This window comes from Octodon degus, unplaced genomic scaffold (assembly GCF_000260255.1).
Source record: "Octodon degus isolate 3935 unplaced genomic scaffold, OctDeg1.0 scaffold00070, whole genome shotgun sequence".
In the NCBI taxonomy this organism is placed as follows: Eukaryota; Metazoa; Chordata; class Mammalia; order Rodentia; family Octodontidae; genus Octodon; species Octodon degus.
In genome coordinates, this window is record NW_004524646.1 from 2145321 (window position 1) to 2167593 (window position 22273).

At 43.7% G+C, this 22273-nt stretch overlaps 1 protein-coding gene and 1 pseudogene across 1 annotated transcript in view; both read left to right on the forward strand.

The window, feature by feature from the left end:
* Nucleotides 1-22273, forward strand: part of Kcnk13 (potassium two pore domain channel subfamily K member 13) — a 183975-nt gene that overhangs the window by 29827 nt on the left and 131875 nt on the right. The gene's annotated exons all lie outside the window — the stretch shown is intronic.
* On the forward strand, nucleotides 13708-13947 carry LOC111817789 (annotated as a pseudogene).

Sequence of the window (22273 nt, forward strand, 5' to 3'; positions counted from 1 at the left end):
GCTCTCATGAATCTTAATTGATACATCCCCCTCATGTACATCCAGGGCCTCTACTTCCGACATAACCAGCTAGCCTGTCAACAGCCACGAACCAGATCCCCTCCCCTAATGGGAGAGCAGTCAAAGTCCTGTTGAGCTGTAGCATAGAGAAGTTCATGGCTCTCAGAGGTGAGTGCCCACTAGCTGCCGTTTGTGGACTAAGTTGTCAGGTTAAACTACCCCCAGCATGCTCAGCATGCAGCACTGGAAGGAAAACAAGGCAATCACAATAAACATTCCCTTTTAGGAAAAAAGGGATGGGATGCAGGAGCCCTCGTGTACCATGTCCAGCTGTTACCAACTGGTACAAAATCTAAATATCCCAAAGGGCAGAAGGTGAAATAGGGCTCTTTGAAACACAGGCATCCAGGTGGACATTGTGGCACATGCCTGTAATCCCAGCACTTGGGAGGCTGAGAAATGAGGACTGTGGCAAGTTTAAGGCCAGCCTTAATTACATAGTGAGATCTGGTTTCAAAGAGAGAGGAGAAATAATCCAGCTCCCTCTTCCAGGTGCCAGGCAGATACCGCAGGGGATCCCCATGAGGAAGAGATGCCCTTCTCTGTCTCCCTCTGGGCCTCTTACATCTGCTCTGTTTCACTTGCTACTACTCCATATGCCAGGCACTAACCTAGGGGTACCTTGAAGGCTTTAATCAATGAACCCTAAGAGCCTGGACATTCCCATGCAGGGTTACCCAAGTATCCCTGGGGCTACACATAATTTTAGGCCACATACCAAAAATGTTGTATTTTTAATTTCTATTTCATTGGCATTAATTTTTTTCTAAATGACACAGAAAAATTACTCTGATTTCTTGACTCTCATTGCTTAGGGTGAACTTAGAGTTTTACAGTGATATAATTTTAAGTTTTTTAAATTTTTATTTGAACATGTGTACGAGACAAAATGATATTTATCAGGGGAGTTGGGACATTACACAAGCTATCTTAATTCTTTTTACATCTTCTTCCTATTTGCAAAAGATCCAGCTCCTTGCTTCCTCTTAAATGTGCTAAACTTTATGCAATAACGTTAAGTCCAGAACTGCCCAGGCTGAAGCTCAGCGTGGCCACAGCAGAGGCCTTCTGGAGGCCATCAGCCTCGTCCAGATTGCTTCAGGAATGGAATTGTTATTAGTTGAGCATCCTGCTCGAAACTTTAGGACCTAACTTTATTCTCTTTTGAAATTAAAGAATAAAAATCACCCCTTGCTTCACAAACAAGAGCACTAACATTGGTGTGTTTCTGTCTACACACAGGCCTATGCCTGAAAACATAGTTAACATAATGAAATATTTCTAAAATATGTCAAGCCATTCTGCTTTCTCAGTGCTTCTTTGTGTAATCGAACTTAAATGTGAGGATTGCCCGAGACGCTGCATCACCTCCAACCTTATTGCTAGTGCCATCCAATGGAAAGGCATACCATGAAAATGTTACGTATGGCCTGTCTTCATCCACTGTTACGGTTTGTGTCCAGGTGTCTCCTCAAATCCTTATGCAGTCACTGGCATGGGCTTCTAGAGTTTGTGATTAATTCACAATCCAAGGGCCAGCCAGATAGCTCAGTGGACTAAAGTGCCTACTTAGGCAGAGAGCAGTGGCCCGGGTTCAATCCCCAGCGTGCCATGCCAGCCCCACCCCCAGGGCATGCCAAGGTGGCTATTGAGACTGGGCATGGTGGCACACATCTGTAATCCCAGCCCTTGGGAGGCTGAAAACAGGAGGATCACTATAAGTCCAATCTGTGTAATGAGACCCTGTAGACCCTGTTGACCCTGTACCAAATACATAAAAAAAAAAAAAATTAAATAAAAAATAAAATTAAAAAAATTCATGGTCCAATGCTGTGGTTCTGGGTGTGAGTGCTATACCCGCCAGGGGGCGGATAGCCTGGATCTAATATAAGGAAGGGAGAGAGTTTCGCTCTCTGTGGCTCCCTTTTTGCTCTTGCTGTTTTCTGCCACCATAATCTGTTGTCCTCTGCCTTGGATCCCGCTGAGTATGGACTAAAACCTCCACAAGCTATATGCTTTTAAATAAACCTTGCCTTCCTTAATTTTGGGTGCAGATATTTTGTCCCAGCAACAAGAGAAAAGTAACTGAGGCCTCCACATCACTCATTAGCTCTGGTACCTTGTGACTGCTGGCTCTTCCCCAAAGTCAAAATGACTATGAGAGGTAAATGTTTTGATTTGATTCAGAAGGTTGAGGCAGCTACAATAGCACAACTAAAGACAATCATGAGAGAGAAATCTAGAACTGCTTCAGGAAATGGCAAGACTGATGGGATAAGTGTGTTTGGAATAAAGGGGAGTACTTTGAGGGGAATTTATGGCAATCTGTCTGTTAATCATTTTTTAAATTAAGCATTCACATTTTATCACACCTCATAAATCTCTGATGCATATTGTTTTTTTGTTAATGGGCTTTTTCCCCCCTAAAATGTTGAATGTATAAAAGGTTCCAAGACAAACAAAATTGCCATGCATTGAGCTCCAGAAAACTGAGGATGGATTGATCCAACAGTGAGTTATTGGGAAAAGGTTTCTGGCTCAGTAATTGGCTTTACATGTGTCATTGAGTTTCTCATTTAAGATAAAGGAGAAAAACACTGATTGTCCAGGCAAGTTTCAAAGACTTGAAACAAAAATCATGGCTGTTACAAAGCAAAGTAAGCCTTATGGCACTGAAGCCACAAGTGAGTTGTGAAGTGCACGGAACACGCAGTGCGTAAGTGGACAACGTGGCAGAGTTATGCTGAAGGTTTGGAACATCTGCTTTAGGAAGAAAGTTCCAGAATGAAACCCATTCTCTCACCAGACAAGTATAATTTTCCCTGCTAGAGGAGGCAAATAGTGTAAGACAAAAATCTGTGACTATTGTGTTTGGCTTTCACATATATGCTACTACATCCTCCCACGATAGGGACACACACCTGACTCATCGTGCAGCTCTGGAATCTTCTCCAGAGGCCATTCTTTTAGAACAGTGACCCAGGCACAGATTCACAGATTTTCGCTTCCCTTCCCTTCCATTCCAGTATTAAAGTTCATTTTCAGAACTTTAAAATGGGCCAGATAGCTCAGCAGACTAAAATACGCCTACTTCAGCAGAGTACAGGGGCCAGGGTTCGATCCCAGGCTTGCCAGTGCTGGTGCTGGCCCTGCCCCTGGGGCGCACTGAGACAGAGATTGAGACTGGGCATGGTGGTGCACACCTGTAATCCCAGTGCTTGCGAGGCTGAAAACAGGAGGATCACTATGAGTCTGATCTGTGTAGTGAGACCCTGTAGGCCCTGTCCTAAATGCATATAAATAAATAAAGTTCCTTTACATGTTCTATGTTGAAAAGTACCCAAGGACCAGAATAAGGATTCCATAGAGTCAATTCTACGGCTGGAGTTCAGAGCATAAATAATCTATGCCTGGTGTCTTAGTTACTTTTCTCATCACTGAGAAAAAAAATATCCAACACTCAAAGTTAAAGAGGGAAGGGTTTATTTGGCTCACGGTTTATAGAGGTTTCAGTCCATAATGGGCTGGCTCCAAGGCAGCGTGGCACATGGCAGAGGGACATCGCAGAAGAGAACCAGTTCAGGAGGTAGCAAAACAATCAAGGGGGAACCACAGCTCTTTTTATCCCTTTCGTCTTATCCAGGCTACTCAGGAGGGCAGCAGTCATACCCTTAAGCCTAGTGCCCCTGAGCCTCGCGTTGCACCATGAATGAATTCCAGCATCACACACTGCAGATCCGGCCACCTCTGGTGGGGCCAAAGTCCCACCTCCGACCGCATGAGGCTTTAGGGAGACATCCAAACAAATGCTCTACCACCTGGATAATCAGGGACTGGCCATAGTAGAAAAGAAGTAAAAGAAACCAGAAAGAGCCTTATTAAGAACCCTGATTCAAGGAAGTTCAGTTCACCTTTCCACCCAAGAGACTCCATAATAGATGCCAGGCATTTTTATGATTGAATTTTTTTGTCACTGGCCAATATTCAAACCATTTCCAATTTTGACCTAATGAAACCTAACCTCAAAGTAGACTCTGCATGGTAAAATTATGCTTTTAATAAGCCATTTTCTATCCGGTACTGCTGACCTTGAGGGTCTGTAGATTTTTCTGTTTGCTGCAGAGAGGAATGTGTACCTTAATGAATGGACAATGAAGCCCTAATCAGCCTGCCCAAGGATGTTAGGTAGGCAGCCTCACTGAGGTGGTGAACTGCACAAAGGAAAACAGCAATTTTCTTAGATTAGTAGTGGTTATTTTTATAGTTGTGATTTGTGCACATGGAACAGCGATTTTGAAAACTATTCTGAAGAGTTGTTCATTTTAAAGTTGTATTTGTGTCTGTGCATAAGTTGTTTGACTCCTGCAGATGCTTCTACATACTGTACAACTAAGTAGGTTGCACTTTCAAGATGCATGTACCCCATGCAAGATGCTCCACCTCCATGCCTCAGTTTCTCCACCAGTACCTCAGGAGAGATAATCATAACACCGCACAGAGTTCTTGGGGACAAACAGGCCCACACAGGCATACTCAGTCACCTGCATGCCATGCAGCAAGTACTCTGTATGTGCTGCCTGTCACTAGTAGTGACTACCAGACATTCCCAATATGAAGTGGTTTGGAGGCTCCATTGTTATGATTTGCATGTATGTATATATTTATTTATTTAGTACTCATGAGTGAAGCCAGAGTCTTTGTATTTAGCTACATCCCAGCCCCTTTTTCTGTTCATTTTTTTTTTTTTTTTTGAGGTAGGGTTTCCCTTAGTTGTCAACTTGCATAGGCTATATATAAACTTACTACCCTCCTGACTGCTAGGACTACAGGTGCATGCCAGCCTACCTGGTTTTTGAAATCTTTTTTTTTTTTTCAATTATTACATGTCTGCAGTACATGAAGCTTACTTTCCTGCTGGGGAGTAGGCACATGTATTTCACATGTCTTTATTCTTCTTATTCCCCTTTGCTTCTCTGTCTTTAGATCCACTTTCCCCATTTTCACTATTGTTATGTTTTAGTTCATGTTTGTAACATAGCCTGTTTCCATTTATTGTGGGTACTTGGGGCACATATCTGATGCATCCTAAATCTTTTTATCTCTCCCTTGGTCTTTGAACCCCTTCCATTTGCAAAAGATCATCTTGATACCTTACATCAAGTCTTTTCTTTTGCTCCTTATTTGTACATTTCATTACTCCAATGAGAGGAACCATATGGCTTTTAAGCTTGTGTATCTGATTTATTTCATTCTACAATTGTTTTGAAATCTCAATATCAGAAGTCCCAGCACATCTGTTCTCTGAAACCTTGCCTTGGACCATTTATCTCAGTGAGGGTGTCTTGTCCTCATATGATAAAGTCAGTTCTTAAATGGGGGTGAGGGCTTCATATTCAGAAACACCCCTAAAATAGTTTGCATCTAGCTGTTCCCCCAAGGCCTCATGCAGTCATGAGGGGGAGGCTTTTCAGGGGTGGTTGAATCTAGAGTTTGTGACTGATTCACAGTCTAATGCTAGGATTAAGGGTGTAAATGTTATTGCTCTAGGGCAGGTAGCCTGCGTACATATGAGGGACAGAAAGAGTTTGTCTTGTTTGCTTGTCGCTTTTGCTGTTTTCCACTGCCATGAACTGTTTCTCCACTACCACGTGCCACTCTGTCTTGAAACTTCTACAAACTGCAAGTTAAATTTCCTCCCTTAACTTGTGGGTGTTGGGTATTTTGTCTCAGCAGCAAGAAAATTAACTAAGACAAATTCCATCAAAATGATGCTGTGAATATGCACGGGTGCTCCAGCAATTCCTACTAAGGTGGAGATGTTCAGGTGCAATGTGGAACTGTAACAATAACGGCACAGGAGCATGAAGCTCACTGGACTCTAGGTTCAGTGCGTGGCTCTTTGGTGGGTTCCATTATCTTCATGTATGAATGTGGACACTAGGGCTCAAAAGCACCAAGCAGGAATACTGTGTGCACTAAAACACCCAGTGGCAAGGTGAGATTCTGTCCTGTTTCGTTGGACTCCAGAATCCGTCACCTCACCTGTTCTGTTCTGCTCTTCCACCCCTTTCCTGTAACAGGGAGTCACTCTCCCTGCCAGTGCATCCTGCCTGTGGAATCCCTCCCCTTATGCACACTTCGGCTTTGGGAACTAGAGCTTTTCACCAAGCTCCCAAATTGGTCGGCTGTGTTCGCTTTCATGCCAGCATTGAAGTTTCTACCTCTGCATTTGGTTGCTGTTTTCCAGTTGACTTGGAACGCTTAGGTGTAAAGTACTAAACATTAGATTTGGGGAATTTTTATTTCTGTTAGCACTGTGGAGATTTTAAGGGCCAGCTGGCTTATTTTTCTAGCCTCTTTTCACATGGAAAATAACGGGAGTATTTTTGGAGATGAAGAAACACACAAAGGCTAGAGCATCCTGTCCAGCCCAAGGAAAGAAAGATTTCTTCCTTCCTGTCATGGACCAAAGAGAAATCCAAGCCCATCCCTGCCTCCAAAATTTCGTGTTGTCTTCCTCTCATTTAAATGAAGCACAGACCTTACTCAAGTGTTTAAGATGAGACTTGCTTCCTGAAGATTCTGGACTTTATGGTTTATGTCTAGCTGTCCCCTCCAACCCTCATGCAGTCACAGGGAGCAGACTTTTCCAAGGAGCCTGAATATAGGGTCTGTGATTGATTCATGGTCCAATGCTGGGATTAAGAGTGTGATTGCATACAGCATAAAGGACACAAACGGGCTTCTCTTCTTTTTCTCTTGCTGCTTTTGCTGTCTTTTGCCACCATGAACTGTTGCCCTTCTGTCAAGCCACCCTGCCTTGAAGCCAGCTGAGTATGGACTGCAACCTCTACATGCTGTGAGCTAAATAAACCTTCCCTCCTTTAACTTTGGGGGTTAAGAATTTGGTCTCAGCAATGAGAAAAGCAACTAAGATACTGGCTCTGGCTCTTCCCTGTTCTATGAGGCAGGAGTTGGCCTCTTTTCTGAAGATCATCCTCAACTCTTTCTCCTGATCTTTTCCATCCTCTGACAATTCACTTACCTCACTCCGCTACTCAATTTTCCTTTGACATCAGTTCCCCTCCTCTTTTGTGGGCCTTCTGTTCCTGTTGTCCTCAAGGACATCTCAGAATTGAAACCTTGCTGGGCCCCAGTGCTTTCTTTGCTGTTGTTTGACACTTCCCGGTGTCCTTCTAAGGCATCAGGGACTGAATCATTTTGCAACTCTCTCTGGAGTAACATTCATTATTTTTATAGAGACCATTTCAATTTTATTGTTACATGGGCCACTCTCTGAGTTTCTAAAAGCCTCACTGAAAACATTCATCCTCTAAAGATGTTTTTGTCCCTTGGCACATCAAGCCACCAGATGGCAATAAGACACATTGTCCTTGTCACAACCCACATTACCAGGATTGGACACCCTTGTGACTTTGCCTGATAGGTGGTTTCATTTTTTTTTTTTTTTTGTTTCTTTGAAGCTTTTATGTGATAATATAAATAATCCTAAAGTTGCCTCAAGAGGTTGGCATAGTCCATATTTCTCTCAAGGCCCATGTGCTGCAGTCATGGGATCAATAGGGTGAGCCCAAGAGAGGCTCTGCTCTACCAGGAAGGTGGGAGACTCCTGAGGAGTCCCTTCCTTGGTGAGGTGTCACTGTCATGAACTTTGATACCAACTACCTTCCAATATCATTTTGCTAACTATGAGTTAGGGGGTGGGTGGGGTCCATCCACACATCTAAAGCACTCACCGTTTCTCTCCTCTATACCTGTCCCCTTTCTCTTCTAATTCTCCAAGCTCCTAGCTTTGGCTTTCTTTGGACTTTTCTTCTCTGAGCTCATTATGAACTGGGGGCACCATCCCCCAGTATTACTTGGAACATGACATCTCATCCCACCCCTAGGGACATAGTCCTCCCCTCATAGCTGTGTAGCCCTTCCCTGAAAGTTAGGATATTAGAGGCAAAAGGACACATCAAATTGTCTTACATAAGAAAACAGTGGCAGAAAAAAAATCAACATTTGAGCAACACAAGTGCTTATACCGCTTATGTGGATACATTGGGGTCTTCAAATTAAATACCATCCCTCTCATGGATGGCCCCGCATGGTGTCCTTGCGGGTGCTGGTGTACTCACAATCCACTGCTTCCAAAATCAAGGAAATTAGTGTTTTCCTTCTTGCCACTTTCCTTGAAAGCCCTTGGACCCAACCCTAAAAAGACAAGGGCAAAAAAATAAATAAAATTTTTAAAAATAAATAATTAAAAAGACAAAAGCAGGCAGCAGTTTGTGCTTGAAGAAAAACAGGAACAATGGGTGCATTTATTCTGTACTGTCTGCATCTCCAGGGAAAAGAGCCTGAGTTAAAAACTGACACACAGCAAAGCTCTACTAATAATAATAGCTGAGAGTCCAGCAAAGGCTGTGCCTGAATGCGAGGCCCAGTGATGCTACAGCTCGTTGTCCAGGCCTCAGCAAGAGCAGGGGCCGAGAAAGTTCTCCGCGGAGATGAGCTCTCCAGAGGCCCGGGCAGGCTATTCAGCAGCACAGAGGGCTGAAGGCCACGTCTCCACGGGGATGTGTCTTAAGCATCTACTTCCACTGAAGGTTGTGACCCCTATGATCTTGAATCCACCACCTTCCTCAGTTTTAAGCCCTTTGTTTGGAAAATGATGAGATTCAGTCACAATAGTTGTCAATGCCTTTGTCAAAAATTTTCTCATGTTAAAAAAAAAAAAATCTCATGTTATAATGAAAAATATTCCTTTACCATCTTAAAGTAAAATTTATGTATTAAATGAACTATCTGTAGATATAATTTTAAAGACAGTATACTGCTCAAAATATAAAGAAGAAATAACAGAAAACATTTTGTAATAAATTGATATAGTGATCCAGCTTGTTTGTGCCCTACTGGGGATTGAACCCAGGGCCCGGCACATGCGAGGCAAGTGCTCTACCACCGAGTTACTTCCTCAGCCCTCTCTAATTTTTAAATTTGCTGAGATAGAATCTCACTAAGTTGCCCGACCTGACCTTGAACTTGCAATCCTCCTGCCTCCGACTCCCAAGTTGTTTAACGGTATAGACCTCCACACCCACCACGTGTCTTAATACTTCAGCTGAATAAAGCAGTGAGATGCTGGCGCTTCCAGGTAGTGTGCCATGTATGTGCTGTACCGCATGCACCACGTTACTGCCCATGATGAAATGACGAAGAGTTCTTGGTTATTCTTCAAGTGTACCCAACCCCTTCTATAAACTGGCATAGAATTTACCTATAACCTACACACATCCTCCCATATATTTGTTTGTTTGTTTGGTACAGGGTCTTGCTACACAGCTCAGACTCATAATGATCCTCCTGTCTCAGCCTCCCTGGTGCTGAGATTACAGGCCTGCACCACCACATCCAGTTTCTGGGCCAGCATGGTGCACCTGGTTTCCAGGGCCAGCCTGGCGTGCAGTACCAAAGATTGAACCCAGGTCCTTGCACTTGCCAGACAGATGCTTAGACCACCGAGCTATGGCCCCAGCCCCCATATACTTTTCATGTGTGTGCGCACATTCATGTGTGAGTTTGTAATGCTTACAATTGAACCCAGGGTCTTCACACTGAGCTACATCCTCATCCCTTTTTTCAAATTATTTTTTGAGACAGGATCTTGCTAAGTCACTAAGTTGCTCAGGCTGGACCAAACTTGTAATCTTTCTGCCTCAGCCTCCCGGGGTGTTGGGATCACAGGTGTCACTACCTGCCTGTTTTCTTCCATGCACTTTAAATCATCTCTAGATGACTTGTGTTACCTAAAGCTGAATGTGATGCAAATGGTTGCTGTCCTGTATTATTTGGGCGCTAATGACAAGAAAATCTGCGCATGCTCAGCGCAGATAGAGTTGGTTTTCTGAATACTTTTTTATTCAGCTTGTTTGAATCCTGGAATATGGAGAACCAACTATAAATGTTGAACAGTTTCTGAGTTTGTATGGCAGTTGCAGTCTAGAAATTTCAGTGTATAAGAAAATCGTGCAAAAGAAGTTGTTTTTTGTTTGTTTGTTTTTTGTTTTTGTAAAACAAGAACAAGATAGGCTCAAATAAATGCAGATAGACATCTGGAAGTCATTCAGGACACAAGATAATTCTCTTTTCTTTTTCTTTTTCTTTTTTTTTTTTTTGTGGCTGGCTCAGCCCACCCTGGGCAGGGCTGGCATGGCATGTGGTGCTGGGGATTGAACCTTGGGCCCTGTGCACTTGCCTAAGCTTGCCTAAGCAGGCACTTTAGACCACTGAGCTAACTCACTGGCCCCACAAGATAATTCTTTAATGTGCTGGACATCCAGCAGTCCTGGGCCCTGCCTACTAAATGTCAAATCATTTTACCTACCAAACAAATCTCCTAAATGTGCCAAGGAACATCAGTGTCCTGATGGATGACTCGTATCACCAGCCCTGCACATGCGCAAGATTTCACTGACCTGCATCCAACACGAGAGCTACGAAATGGGGCCCAGGATTCTACATTTCAGTGATGCCCAGGACCATACATTGAGCAGCAAGGATCGAAGGGATTCCTCCTGGACCATGTATCTGTGAATCTGGGATATCTCTAAAGTGGGGCATCTGTGAGAACCCCCGTTACTGAATCTTCAAGATATTTTTTTCCATAATTTTATTGAGAAACAAATAGCAATGAGACAGTTTCAAATCCAGTTGGTAGGACAGTTTCAATAATTAACACATTGATACTGTCTTCCTAGTGGTTATTTGTTGTACAAGATGCAGACATGGAGAGAAAACATTCTCTCAGGCTGTCACAGTGAACAAATTGGTCAAGCAATGGCCATGACTCATCCACATGGCTGACACTGACAAAGGATCTACCAACTGAGGTACAGGGTCTCAGGATAAATCCTGAGGGGATTTGACTGACCTTATCAGATCCAAAAGCTACAATTCTTGTTACATAGGTCTTGCTTTATCTTGGTCTTAACCATCCAGCAGAAAAGTATAAAAATGAAGTATAAAAAGTAAAGCCATGTTGTTATGTTGAGCTGTAAGGGACTCAGGTCAACAACTTCTGACTTGTCAGTCAAGCAGAAGACCCAATACTATTTTGGACTACTGGACTATTTTGGAATATTTTGCTGAGTTCACACACCTATAATATTTAAATAACAAAAAAAAAAAAAAAGGGGATACAGATGAATGACCATTTTGTATATGAGTATTCAAAATGGTTAGGATAGATATATAGCTACAATCTCTTAATGAATAGAGGGATTTGTTCTAATAGTGTTTGTAAATAGTAAATAAATAGTAAATAAAAAAGGCATTTGTTAAAAATGTACATCGCTACACCTTCCTCCTGACATCCTGTGAGGGACTCCCTGTCTGCCTGTCAATACTGCATTTCATTCCCCACGCATTACCTTATTCCACCAGGGGTGAGAACCTCCAAATACAGCTCTAGACTTCTCAAGTTCTTGAGCAATTTGTGGAATGAAACCCTGTGTCTCTGTCAGAATCTCAGATGTGGGCCTGGGATGTCAGACAGAGGCTGGGGAGCCAACCAGTCCTGTGACATCCTGGAAACTTTCTTGATTCGGTGGTGGTTACATAGATGTTCAAGCCCAGTATACCTTTATTCACCTTCTTACCTGTGTATGTCCCATTTCCCATCCACACAGACAAGAAGACCTCTCCTCGGTGGCTTTAATACGTTGTGTCTGATGACCCCTGGGAGAGGAGGGTGTTATTATTAGCTACGCAAGCCCAATGAACTTTGTGTCCTCAGCTGTGCCCTTTTTCTGTTGATTTCACTTACTCCAGTCTAGCAGTGGGAGGGCGGAGTGGAGGACACAGTAAAATGTCATCCTCTGTTGTTCTGAGACCACACAGAGAGCTTGACCTGCGCATCTTTGGCAGAGGCTATCCAGGACCATTGAGTCTCTGTGTGTGACATGAATGTTCCTCTTCTTCCTCACCACAGGGTCACTACCCCAGGGGCAGGATCACCACACTACAGCCACCTTCCCTCTCCCAGGCAGCTGGCAGCACTCAGCTCAGATGCATCGAGTTCAATAATAATACTAATTTCTCAGCCCCACCTGCTCTTCATGGCCCTCACAGGTCAGTCCCTGGGCCACACACCACACTCTTCATCTACTCTTCCTGGGGGAATTTATGAAGTCAGGGCCAGTGATTCAGCAGCAAATCAAGCTCCTCGCTGGCCCCGCCCTCACCTTGGGTACTGATTCTGCCCCATTGCTGGTGCCAGCATTTCTTTGCTCTGGACTCAGCCCAGCTGTCTATGAATTCTGCTTGTTCTGCTCTGCTTTTCCCTGCACAGCAGGGTGCACAGCGGGCTATGGCCACACACAACACCAAGGGTGCCACTCACATCGTGGTCCATGTCACACAGACATCAAAAATAGAAGGAAAAAAAATATCAAAATTGTGTTTTTGATTTTTTTTTTTCTTTTTGTATTTTAGGGAAGGGTCTCGAGGGTGTTCAGGGTCTCACTACTAGATCAGACTCATGATCCACCTGTTTATAGCCTCCCAAGAGCTGGGATTACAGGCCTGCACCACCATGTCCAGCCTCAATTGCCATCTCAGCACACCCTGGGGGCAAGGCTGGCTCGGTAGGCCCAGGATCGAACCCCCGGCTCCTGCTCCTGCTTGCAGGTGCTTTAATCTGCTGAGCTATTTGGCCAGCCCTTTGATTGATTTTTGAGACAGTCTCGCTATGTACTTCATGCTGGTGTTGGTCTTACTGTGTAGCCTAGACTGGCTTCCGACTCAGGGAGATGCTTCTGCCTCAGCTTCCCAAGAAGTGGGACAACGACAACAAGTGTGTGCCTTCTTACCTGGCCTTTGTTTCAAATGAAACTGGTCATTGGACACATTGTCTGGCCAGCCTGCTCAGACAGACTGAATGAGAAATGCCACTGGTGGATTCTGGATAGTAAAGCATTCCTGGAAAATCTGAGGAGAGCCACTCAATTCTTCCATGGTTTATTTACAAAAACCACACACACACACACACACACACACACAAATTATCTTTTATACAAGTAGTAATAAATAGCATTGGTACAAATAACAAGTGCAAAATGAACCTAGCAGCAGTTAACATTGCACATGATGTAATTTTTTTTTAAATGTATTTAGTACAGGGTCGACAGGGTCTCACTACACAGATCAGACTTGCAGTGCTCTTTCTGTTTTGAGCCTCCCAAGTGCTGGGATTACAGGCATGTGCCACAGGGGTGGGGCCAGCACAACATGCTGAGGATTGAACGGTTCCCTGCATCTGCCTAAACAGGTGCTTTAATCCATTGAGCTATCTGGCCAGCCCGCACATGATGGATTTGTTACAAAGGAGAAACAAAGGAAAGGAAACTTGATAAAGCTGAAAACCCAACAGTTGAACTGGGAATAGTTTAGTGTGGTTTTGAAAAAAAAAAAAAAAAAAATCCTACACCAAATTAAAATAACCAGTGGAAAATGCTCATGGTGAAAATGGGAGAGCTCCATTTGGCTCCCCGCAGCAACCACCTACCATCGTCCATGACCCGAGCCGGGTCATTTTCAAGGTCAGATGTCGGTTTGTCCCACAGCTGACTCCCAGCAGGGATGGCAGCCCGCTCCAGGAAGGAGAGGCAGGTGTGCTGGGGAGCCCGCTACGCCTACAGGCCGTGTCTGGAAGAGAACGCCGAGCTAGCCTTGCGCGGCCAGCCGCTGAGGAAGTCCTTGGAGTCCAGCTGCCCCCAGCAGTGGATAAAATACTTTGATAAAAGAAGAGACTACTTAAAATTCAAGGAAAAATTTGAAGCAGGACAGTTCCAGCCTTGCAAAGCACCTGCAAATGCCTAGGCTGTTCTTGAACTTTCACAAAGGTTGAAGCTCTTCTTTCTGGCCATTCAGAAGTGCCGTGTTGGTCCTGGGACAGTGCTGAAGCATGGCGCGGTGGACACTTGCTTCCTATGTGCCGTAGCTAATGAGGGACGCGATAAGTAGCAGGAGATCACACCCTTCAGACTGTGAAGAGCAGAAATAAAATGGCGCTGAGGATGTGCAGTTGTAATTTAGTAAGAAAACTGTTTTAAGAAAAAAAAAATAAAATTGTGCTATAAAAGCAAAAAAAAAAAAAAAAAAAAAAGAAAGAAAAAAAAAGAAGAAAAAAAAAAAAAAAAAAAAAAAGAAAAGAAGAAAATGACTCTTTCAAATCATTAAAAGAATCTGATAATCTTGGCAAAATCTGGATATGCTAAGTTTGACCCAGGAAAATTGATCTTGATAGAAACATGATCGGGGTCGCAAAGCCATGCGGAGTACATGCATATGGACAAAAAATTATTTGGAAAATATTTTTGTAGAACAAAATCCTATTGATAAGAATGTTTTAAAATAACTTTTATTGAGAAACAAATAGCAATGAGACAGTTTCACAACCACTTGCTAGCAGATTTTCAATAATTAATACATTGCATATTGTTGTCTTAGTGGTTATTCATTGAATAAGATGCAGACATGATATCCTGTCTCAAGCACTATTAGAACAAACCTCTCCATTCATTGGATTAAGAGAAAGTAGCTGTATATCTATCCTAAATATTTTTAGTACACAGATACAAAATGGTCGTTCATTTCTATCCCATTTTTTTGGTTAATTTTTGGTCAGAAAAGGGCATTCCATTGTTGTTTAAATACTGTAGGTGCATGAATTCAGCAAAATATCCCAATATAGTCCAATAGTCCATAATAGTAGTAGGTTTGCCATAAGACTGACAAGGTTCAAAGTTCTTGACTTGAGCCTTTTACAGCTCAGCATATTAATATGGCTTTACTTTTTATACTTTGTTTTCATACTTTTCTGCTGGATAGTTAAGACCAAGATAAAGCAAGACCTATATAACAAGAAATGTAGTTTTTGTATATGATAAGGTCAGTCAAGTCCCCTCAGGATTTAACCTGAAACCCTGTACCACAGTTGGTAGATCATTTCTCGGTGTCAGCCATGTGGATGAGTCATGGCCATTGCTTGACCAATTTGCTCTCTGAGAAAGCCTGAGAGAATGTTTTCTCCCCATGTGACTCTCCTTAAGCACACTCTACATCATTGTTCATTTTTCTCTGTGGCCCCAAAGTCTCTATCAGAAAATCTGGGACACAACTAAGTTACATGATGTTACAGTACAGGTTCTCCTATGTCCTGAGTCCTCACTGACCTTGAAAGGCTAGGACCAAAATGTTGGCTGTCTTGCAGCCCTTCTTTTTCTATAATTTTTGGTCTGCAAACCTAGGTTGTTAACTGTCCAGAAGAGAGGCTTATTACTGTTGCCCTACAACATAGGCAGTTGAGCTTAACCTCACTGTCTGTCGGGGTATCAAACATCTTTGACATAACATGGAACAGGTATTTTCCATCAGGTATTGATATGTTAAACTTTGAGTCACTCCAGAATATGAAGAAAAAAGATTAAAAAATTAAAAAATATTTAAAAACATAAGAATAAGCATTTACATATTTTTACACGGAAATTTAGAAATCTAACAATATACAGCCTTGTAGCAGGACAATCCTGTGACATTATTTTTTTCTGTCCCTTTAATTCACTTATTACCCTTTTTTAAAAACAAACATTTACTTGAGAGACAGTATGGCAGTAATTGGTATGTCATGACAATCAGTATGTAATTAGAAGACTAGAATGACAGGCATTCTAAGCATGACTCTAACATTACACATTGCTTTCTTCAGTACAGTTGCTTAATTCACAGGTATCTGCATAGTTAGTCAGGATGAGAATCCTACCTATTAACTGCTAGTTTCAAAAACATGCTGAAGATTCTCAGGACCATTGCCTTTCCCAACTTGTGCATATAAATAAATGTATGACTTTGCCCCTGTCATGTTTCCTAGCTTTTCTCCTCGCCTTCTCTTCATTGTCTAATCCTCAGGTTCTCACTTTCCTTTTAATTGTGTTATGCCTTTCTATTTTTATTTCTTCCTTTGAGTTCTTATACTAGGGAGACTATATGATATTTACACATGTGAGTCTGGTTTATTTCACTTATGAGTATATCTTCAAGTAACACCCACTTATATATAAAGGCTTCAAGTTTATCATTCTTTATAGCTGAATAGTACTCCACTGTATAAAAGTACCACATCTTTTTCATCCATTCCTCAGATGATGGGCATCTTGGTTGTTTCCAAGATTTGGCTATCACAAATTGTGCTGCTATAAACATAGATACACATATATAACTATTATATGTGTATCTGAGATTTCAGTTCCTCTGAGAAAACTCCCAGTAGGGGGATAGCTGGTTTGAATGGGATTTCCAGTCCTAGTTTTTTAAGGAGTCTCCACACTGATTTCCATAATGGTTGTACCAGTCTACATTCCTACCAGCAGTGGAGAAGGGTTCCTTTTCCCCCATAGCCTCTCCAACATTTGTTGTTGGGTGATTTCTTTACGATAGCCATTCTTTCTGGGGTGAGATGGTATCTCAGTTGATAAGAATTTTTAACTGAGAAAAATGGTCATAATATACCTACATAGAGAAATTATCCAAAAAGTTAGTCTATAATGAGATTCATTGATAGAATGCTTTTTCAATGAAATTTCTCCAATGTTTGTAAAATTCAAAAGAAAATCCATAAATCCATATGCATAAGGACAAAATATGTTCAAGTTCAAAGCATCATTTGGGTCAATCAGAATGTTCAAAAATGGCTAATACAGGGGCTGGAGAGATGGCTCAGTGGTCTAAGGCACCTACTTAGAACAAGCTTGGCAAAGCACAGGGACTGCAGTTCAATCCCCCAGCACCACATGCCAGCCAGCCCCGCCCCCTGGTGGGCTGAGCTGGCCACACACACACACCACTCTCTCTCTCTCTCTCTCTCTCTCTCTCTCTCTCTCTTTCTCTCTCTCTCAAATAAATAAAAAATAAAAAAAAATTTTTAAAAAAATGGCTAATACACGTAACACATACCTAAACAATGCATTGCCATGGGCTGGATTCTGGATCGGAAGACAGACTGGTGAAATCAAATGAGGCCTGGAGTTCTGTAGGTCTTACTGCAACGATGTTGGGCGTTCTCAGCTTGGGCAGATGTGCCATGTAATGAACAGTGGTGCCTTCATCCCTTCCACCATTCTGGTTGCAAACTGAACTGGATGAGAACTGAATCAAATTCTTTAGTTAGGTTTAATGTTGACTGTCTCAGTTACTTTTCTCTCATTGTTGGGACAAAATATCCAATATTCAAATGTAAGGAAGCAAAGGTTTATTTAGCTCACAGTATGTGGAAGTTTCAGTCCATATTTGGCTGGTTCTAAGGCAGATTGGCACATGGCAGAGGGCAGCCGTTTATGGTGGTGGAAAACAGCAAAGAGCAAAGGGAGGAGCAGCAGCTGCAGCAGCTAGCAAGCCTCTCTCCCTTCCTTCCGCTGTATGCAGATTACCCACCCCTAGGTGGGTGTAGCACTCACACCCATAATCCCAGCCCTGGATCATGAATTAATCACAAGCTTTAGAAGCCTGCCCCAGTGACAGCATGAGGCTTTGCAGGGACACCTGGACACAGGCCATAACATTTAGCTTGTGGGGAAATTTGATTCAGCTCTAGTCTGGTTTGGTTTTCAACCAGAATCATAAGTCATGAAAGAACTGAGTTTGTAAAGCATGGTACCACTTTAAATGTTAACATTAGTGGAAACTAGGGCTGGGGAATCTGGGAACATTTTTTTGTGAGACAGACAGACAATGTCTCTGTAGCTCAAGCTGGCCTTGAAGTTCCTATCCTCCTGCCTCAGCCTCCCAAGTGCTGGATTACAGGCAAGCACCACCACATCAGCTCTATCTGGGAGCTTTCTGCATTATCTTCGCAATTTTTCAATAAGTCTAAAAATTTTTCCTGGGCTGGCCAAATAGCTCAGCGGATTAAAGCACCTGCTTAGGAGGATGCAGGGGCTGGGAGTTTGATCCCTGGGCCTGCAGTGCCGGTCCCACCCACAGGGCATATTGAGAAGGCAATTGAGACTGGGCATGGTAGCACACACCTGTAATCCCACCACTTGGGAGGCTATAAACAGGAGGATCACTACGAGTCTGATCTATGCTGTGAGACTCTGTAGACCCTGTTCTAAAATACAAATAAATAAATAATTATTCCTTAAAAGAGGATGGCCTCAAAATGCCATGGATCAAGGAAAAATAAACCATCTCCACTGCTCTCCGCCGGGTACTGCAGCTCACTGCCCATGGCCCAGATGCGTGTACCAGCTCATTCACATTTTATTTTGAGAAGATTGCACCTGTTGCTGCACCCGCCCTTCAAAACCCCTTTGTGGATTCTGTGTCCCTGCAGCTGCCAACCTGCCCTGGCATCTCTCCACCCCTTTTCTAGACAGCTTTCACTCACCTTTCCACCAGCCTTCTTCCTTGTACCCCCCATGTGTAGACCAGGTTGCTCAAACTCAGCCGAACATTGCAGTCACCAGAGATTTAACAACTGCTGATGCCATTGCTGCCCCCATTACAGACTCTGATTTAAGTGTCCAGGGGCATGACTGGGTCTTCAGGAATCTGAAAACCTCCCCAAGTGGTTCTGCTGTGGATCCAGGTGTGAGAACCCTGTGCCAACCTGTCTGTGACTCCAAGTCCGAGGTCTATCTGAATCACAGCAGCCATCCTACGTGTGGGGCCACAGAGGCGCCCGTTCCAACACGGCCACCTGCAGGTGTGTATGGTTGGACTCTGCTCCACCCCCTGCGCGCAGATTCTAGTTCGTGTTTTGTCCACCTCCAGGCCAGCTCCTTTTCCTCTAGAAACTGCTGTGTGTCATCCTGGAGTGTGAGGATGAGATTCCAACTCTAGAAACAGAAGCCCGGGGGCCAGATGGCTCAGCAGACTAAAGTGCCTGCTGGGGCAAGCTTAGGCAAGAGCAGGGACCGCAGTTTAATCCTGGGGACCACTGAATTGGGTGGTGGCGCGAGCCTGTAATCCCAGCACTGGGGAGGCTGAAAACAAGATCACTACAAGTCTGAGCTGTGTAGTGACACCTGTAATGGGGGGTGGGGGGAGCATATGAATGAGGGGCACGGAACAGATGCTTGATCTCATTTTGCTTAATCCTGGGCTCCTCTGGAGACTGTATCATCACAAATCATCAAGTGCACTGGGTCAGAACTAGGGCTTCCTCAAGAAAAGGTCCTGTGGGCTGGGGAGATAGCTCAGCAGCCTGAGCACCTGCGTGGCAAGTGCAAGGACACGGTTTCAATCCCTGGCACCACATGCCGTGCCAAGCCCCAGAACCCCAGGTGTGCCACACCGGCCACCAAAATGGGGCGTGGTGGCATACACCCGTAATCCCAGCACTGGGGAGGCTGAGACAGGAGGATGACTAGGGAGTCTGAGCTGCATAGTGAGACCCTGTACTAAATAAATAAGTAAATAGATAGATAGGTAAATAAATGATTTAAAAAAAAAAAAAAAAAGCTCCTGTGGGTCTTGCATGAAGTCACGCCTGAGCATCATTCCTGGAGAGCAGGAGCTAGCAGGCTTCACGTGGTACTCACCATTTCTTTGCATGGTTCATGTCCTCCCCAGGTGGTGCAGGTGTGCAGCCCTGCTGGGACCCAGCTGTGGGCTGACTTTTGTGCGACCTGCAGACCCCATGATGCCTGTTGCAAGTGCTCAACCTCACCATTGTCCCTGAAAGCAGCCAGGGACTTACTTACACAAACGTGGGTGGCTGTGATTCAAAAACACTGCTCTAAAACAGACAGCAGGCTGATTGGGGTGTGGTCATAGTTTGTCCTCCACAATAAGCATCACCTGGGAGCCCAGAATGCCCTTCTATGCCCAGACCAATCAAATTAGAGTCTCCACAGGTGGTGCCAGGCATGGATATTTACTGAAAGCTCTTCAGGTGGTGGTCGGCCAGTGAGAATTAAGAGCCAGCACTGTAATGGGCCCGTTTATTCATGCCCAGCTTATCCTGAAGAATGGGTCTTGGTCTGATACTATGCTTGACCTGTTCTAGAAGCTTCTTTGCTTGCTTTCCTTTTTCCATTAAAGGAAAGGATTCCAAGTAGAGGTGCTGTGTCTGCCTTCTAACTATATTATGTCATGTCTGCCTTCCAAAAAAGCTTTATTGAGATATGACATGCAGCCAATATGGAACTCTCAGGTGTACAGCTTGGTGATTTTTTACACGTACTGTTTGCACTCTTGACATGTATTGTATCCAGGTAGTCACTGCTCAGATCAAAATATAGAACCCTCAAAGGCACCCCTGCTCCTCTTCCCAGTCAGTAGCCTCCTAAGCTTTTTTAAAGCCTGCTTTTAAGTCCGGCCTCTCTCAGAAGAGGCGTCACTAAGTCACTGAATATTTGACCATTTGCTCTGCCCACAAATATTCTTGGCATTATGGGGCAAAAGCCAGCATGAGGTGTGATTGGGACTTTCCGCGGCTCGCTGTCACTCCTGGAGAGGAAATTCCACGGGCCCTGTTGGCCCAAATGCATCAGGGCCTGCCGTGAAGCCACAAGCAGTCCCTGAGCAGCATGTTCCTGCTGGGTGAGCTCACCCTGCATTGTTCAAAAAAGAAACAACAACCCAATGGCATTCGGCCGCTCATTGTCACCCGGCAGGCAGCACGTTCTTTGTGTTTGTACTGTCCCCAAGATCTGTTAGAAATTCAACACTGCCTCCCCCCACTGCATGGAGCTATGCCCAACCAAGGAGCCCCTCAGCAAACCCCCCATAAGGAGTTATAAGCAAATGGCCTTAAGTTTTCTTCCACATGGAGATTTTACTTCTTAAAAACAGTAGGTGAGGGGCTGGGGAGATGGCTTAGTAGAGTAAGCGCTTGCCTGGCAAAGACAAGGACCTGAGTTCCATCCCCGGTTCCGCAAAAAAAACAACCAGTAGGTGAAATTCACATACATAAATTAATCGTTTGAAATATACAACTAAATTGTACTAAGTACACTTAAATATTGTGTGACCATCGCTTCTTTCTAGTTTGAAGCCATTCTCATCATCCCAGAAGAAAGCCCTGCCCCTGAAGCAGCGTTTCCCGTGTGCCATTCCGCTCAGGCCCCCAGTAGCTGAATCCCTCTGTTTCTAGGGGTTTGCCTGCCCTAGATATTTCTTATGAATGGCATTAGATGGCATGTGGCCTTTGATTTCTGACTTCTTGCACTTCACATAATGCTTTCTGGGCTTGAGTACATCATAGGAGGTGTCAGCGCCTTACCTCTGATGGACGTGAGGTTTCACCTTTTGGCTATTGTGAGTAATGTGCTACATACATTCCTGTATACATATAGGAAATCTCACCCTCAATATTTTGGGGTATCTTCAAAGAAAAAAGATATTTTGGGGTATATATCTAAGGGCCATCCAGATAGCTCAGAGGACTAAAGCACCTGCTTAGGCAGGCACAGCGACCAGGGTTCAATCCCCATGCCAGTCCTGCCCCTGGGGTGTGCTGAAAGGGCTATTGAGACTGGGCGTGGTGGTGCACATCTGTAATTCCAGAGCTTGGGAGGCTGAAAACTGGAGGATCACTGAGTCCAGTCTGTGTAGTGAGATCCTGTAGGCCCTGAACTAGATATATTAAATGTGTGTATGTGTGTGTGTGTGTGTGTGTGTGTGTATATATATATATATATATATATATATATATATATATATATATTTTATATGTAGGAGTATATATCTAAAAATAGAATTGATGGATCACATGACCACCCTATGTTTAACTTTCTGAGGAACTGACATACTGTTCTGTAGAACATTTTCCATCCTACCAGAACATACAAGAGTTCAAATTTCTCCACATCCCAGCCAACACTTTTTCATTTATTAAAAACTAGAGCCATTCTGGGGTCAGATATGGACCAGTATCCCATTGTGTTTTCACTTTTGCATTTCCCCAGTAACAAATGATGCTGAACCTGTGGGCTTAAGCCCCACTTGTACATCTTCTTTGGAAAAATATCTATTCAAATCTTTTGCCTGTCTTTATTCAATTGGGTCATTTGTCTTTCGTAGTTCACGTGTGTGTGCGCGCGCACACACGCCCGAGCGCGCATTCCAATGGAGATGACCAAGTGATCCCCTCCAAGAATTTCTTTTGAGTTTTAGGTACTTTGTATTTACTGGAAGCAATATA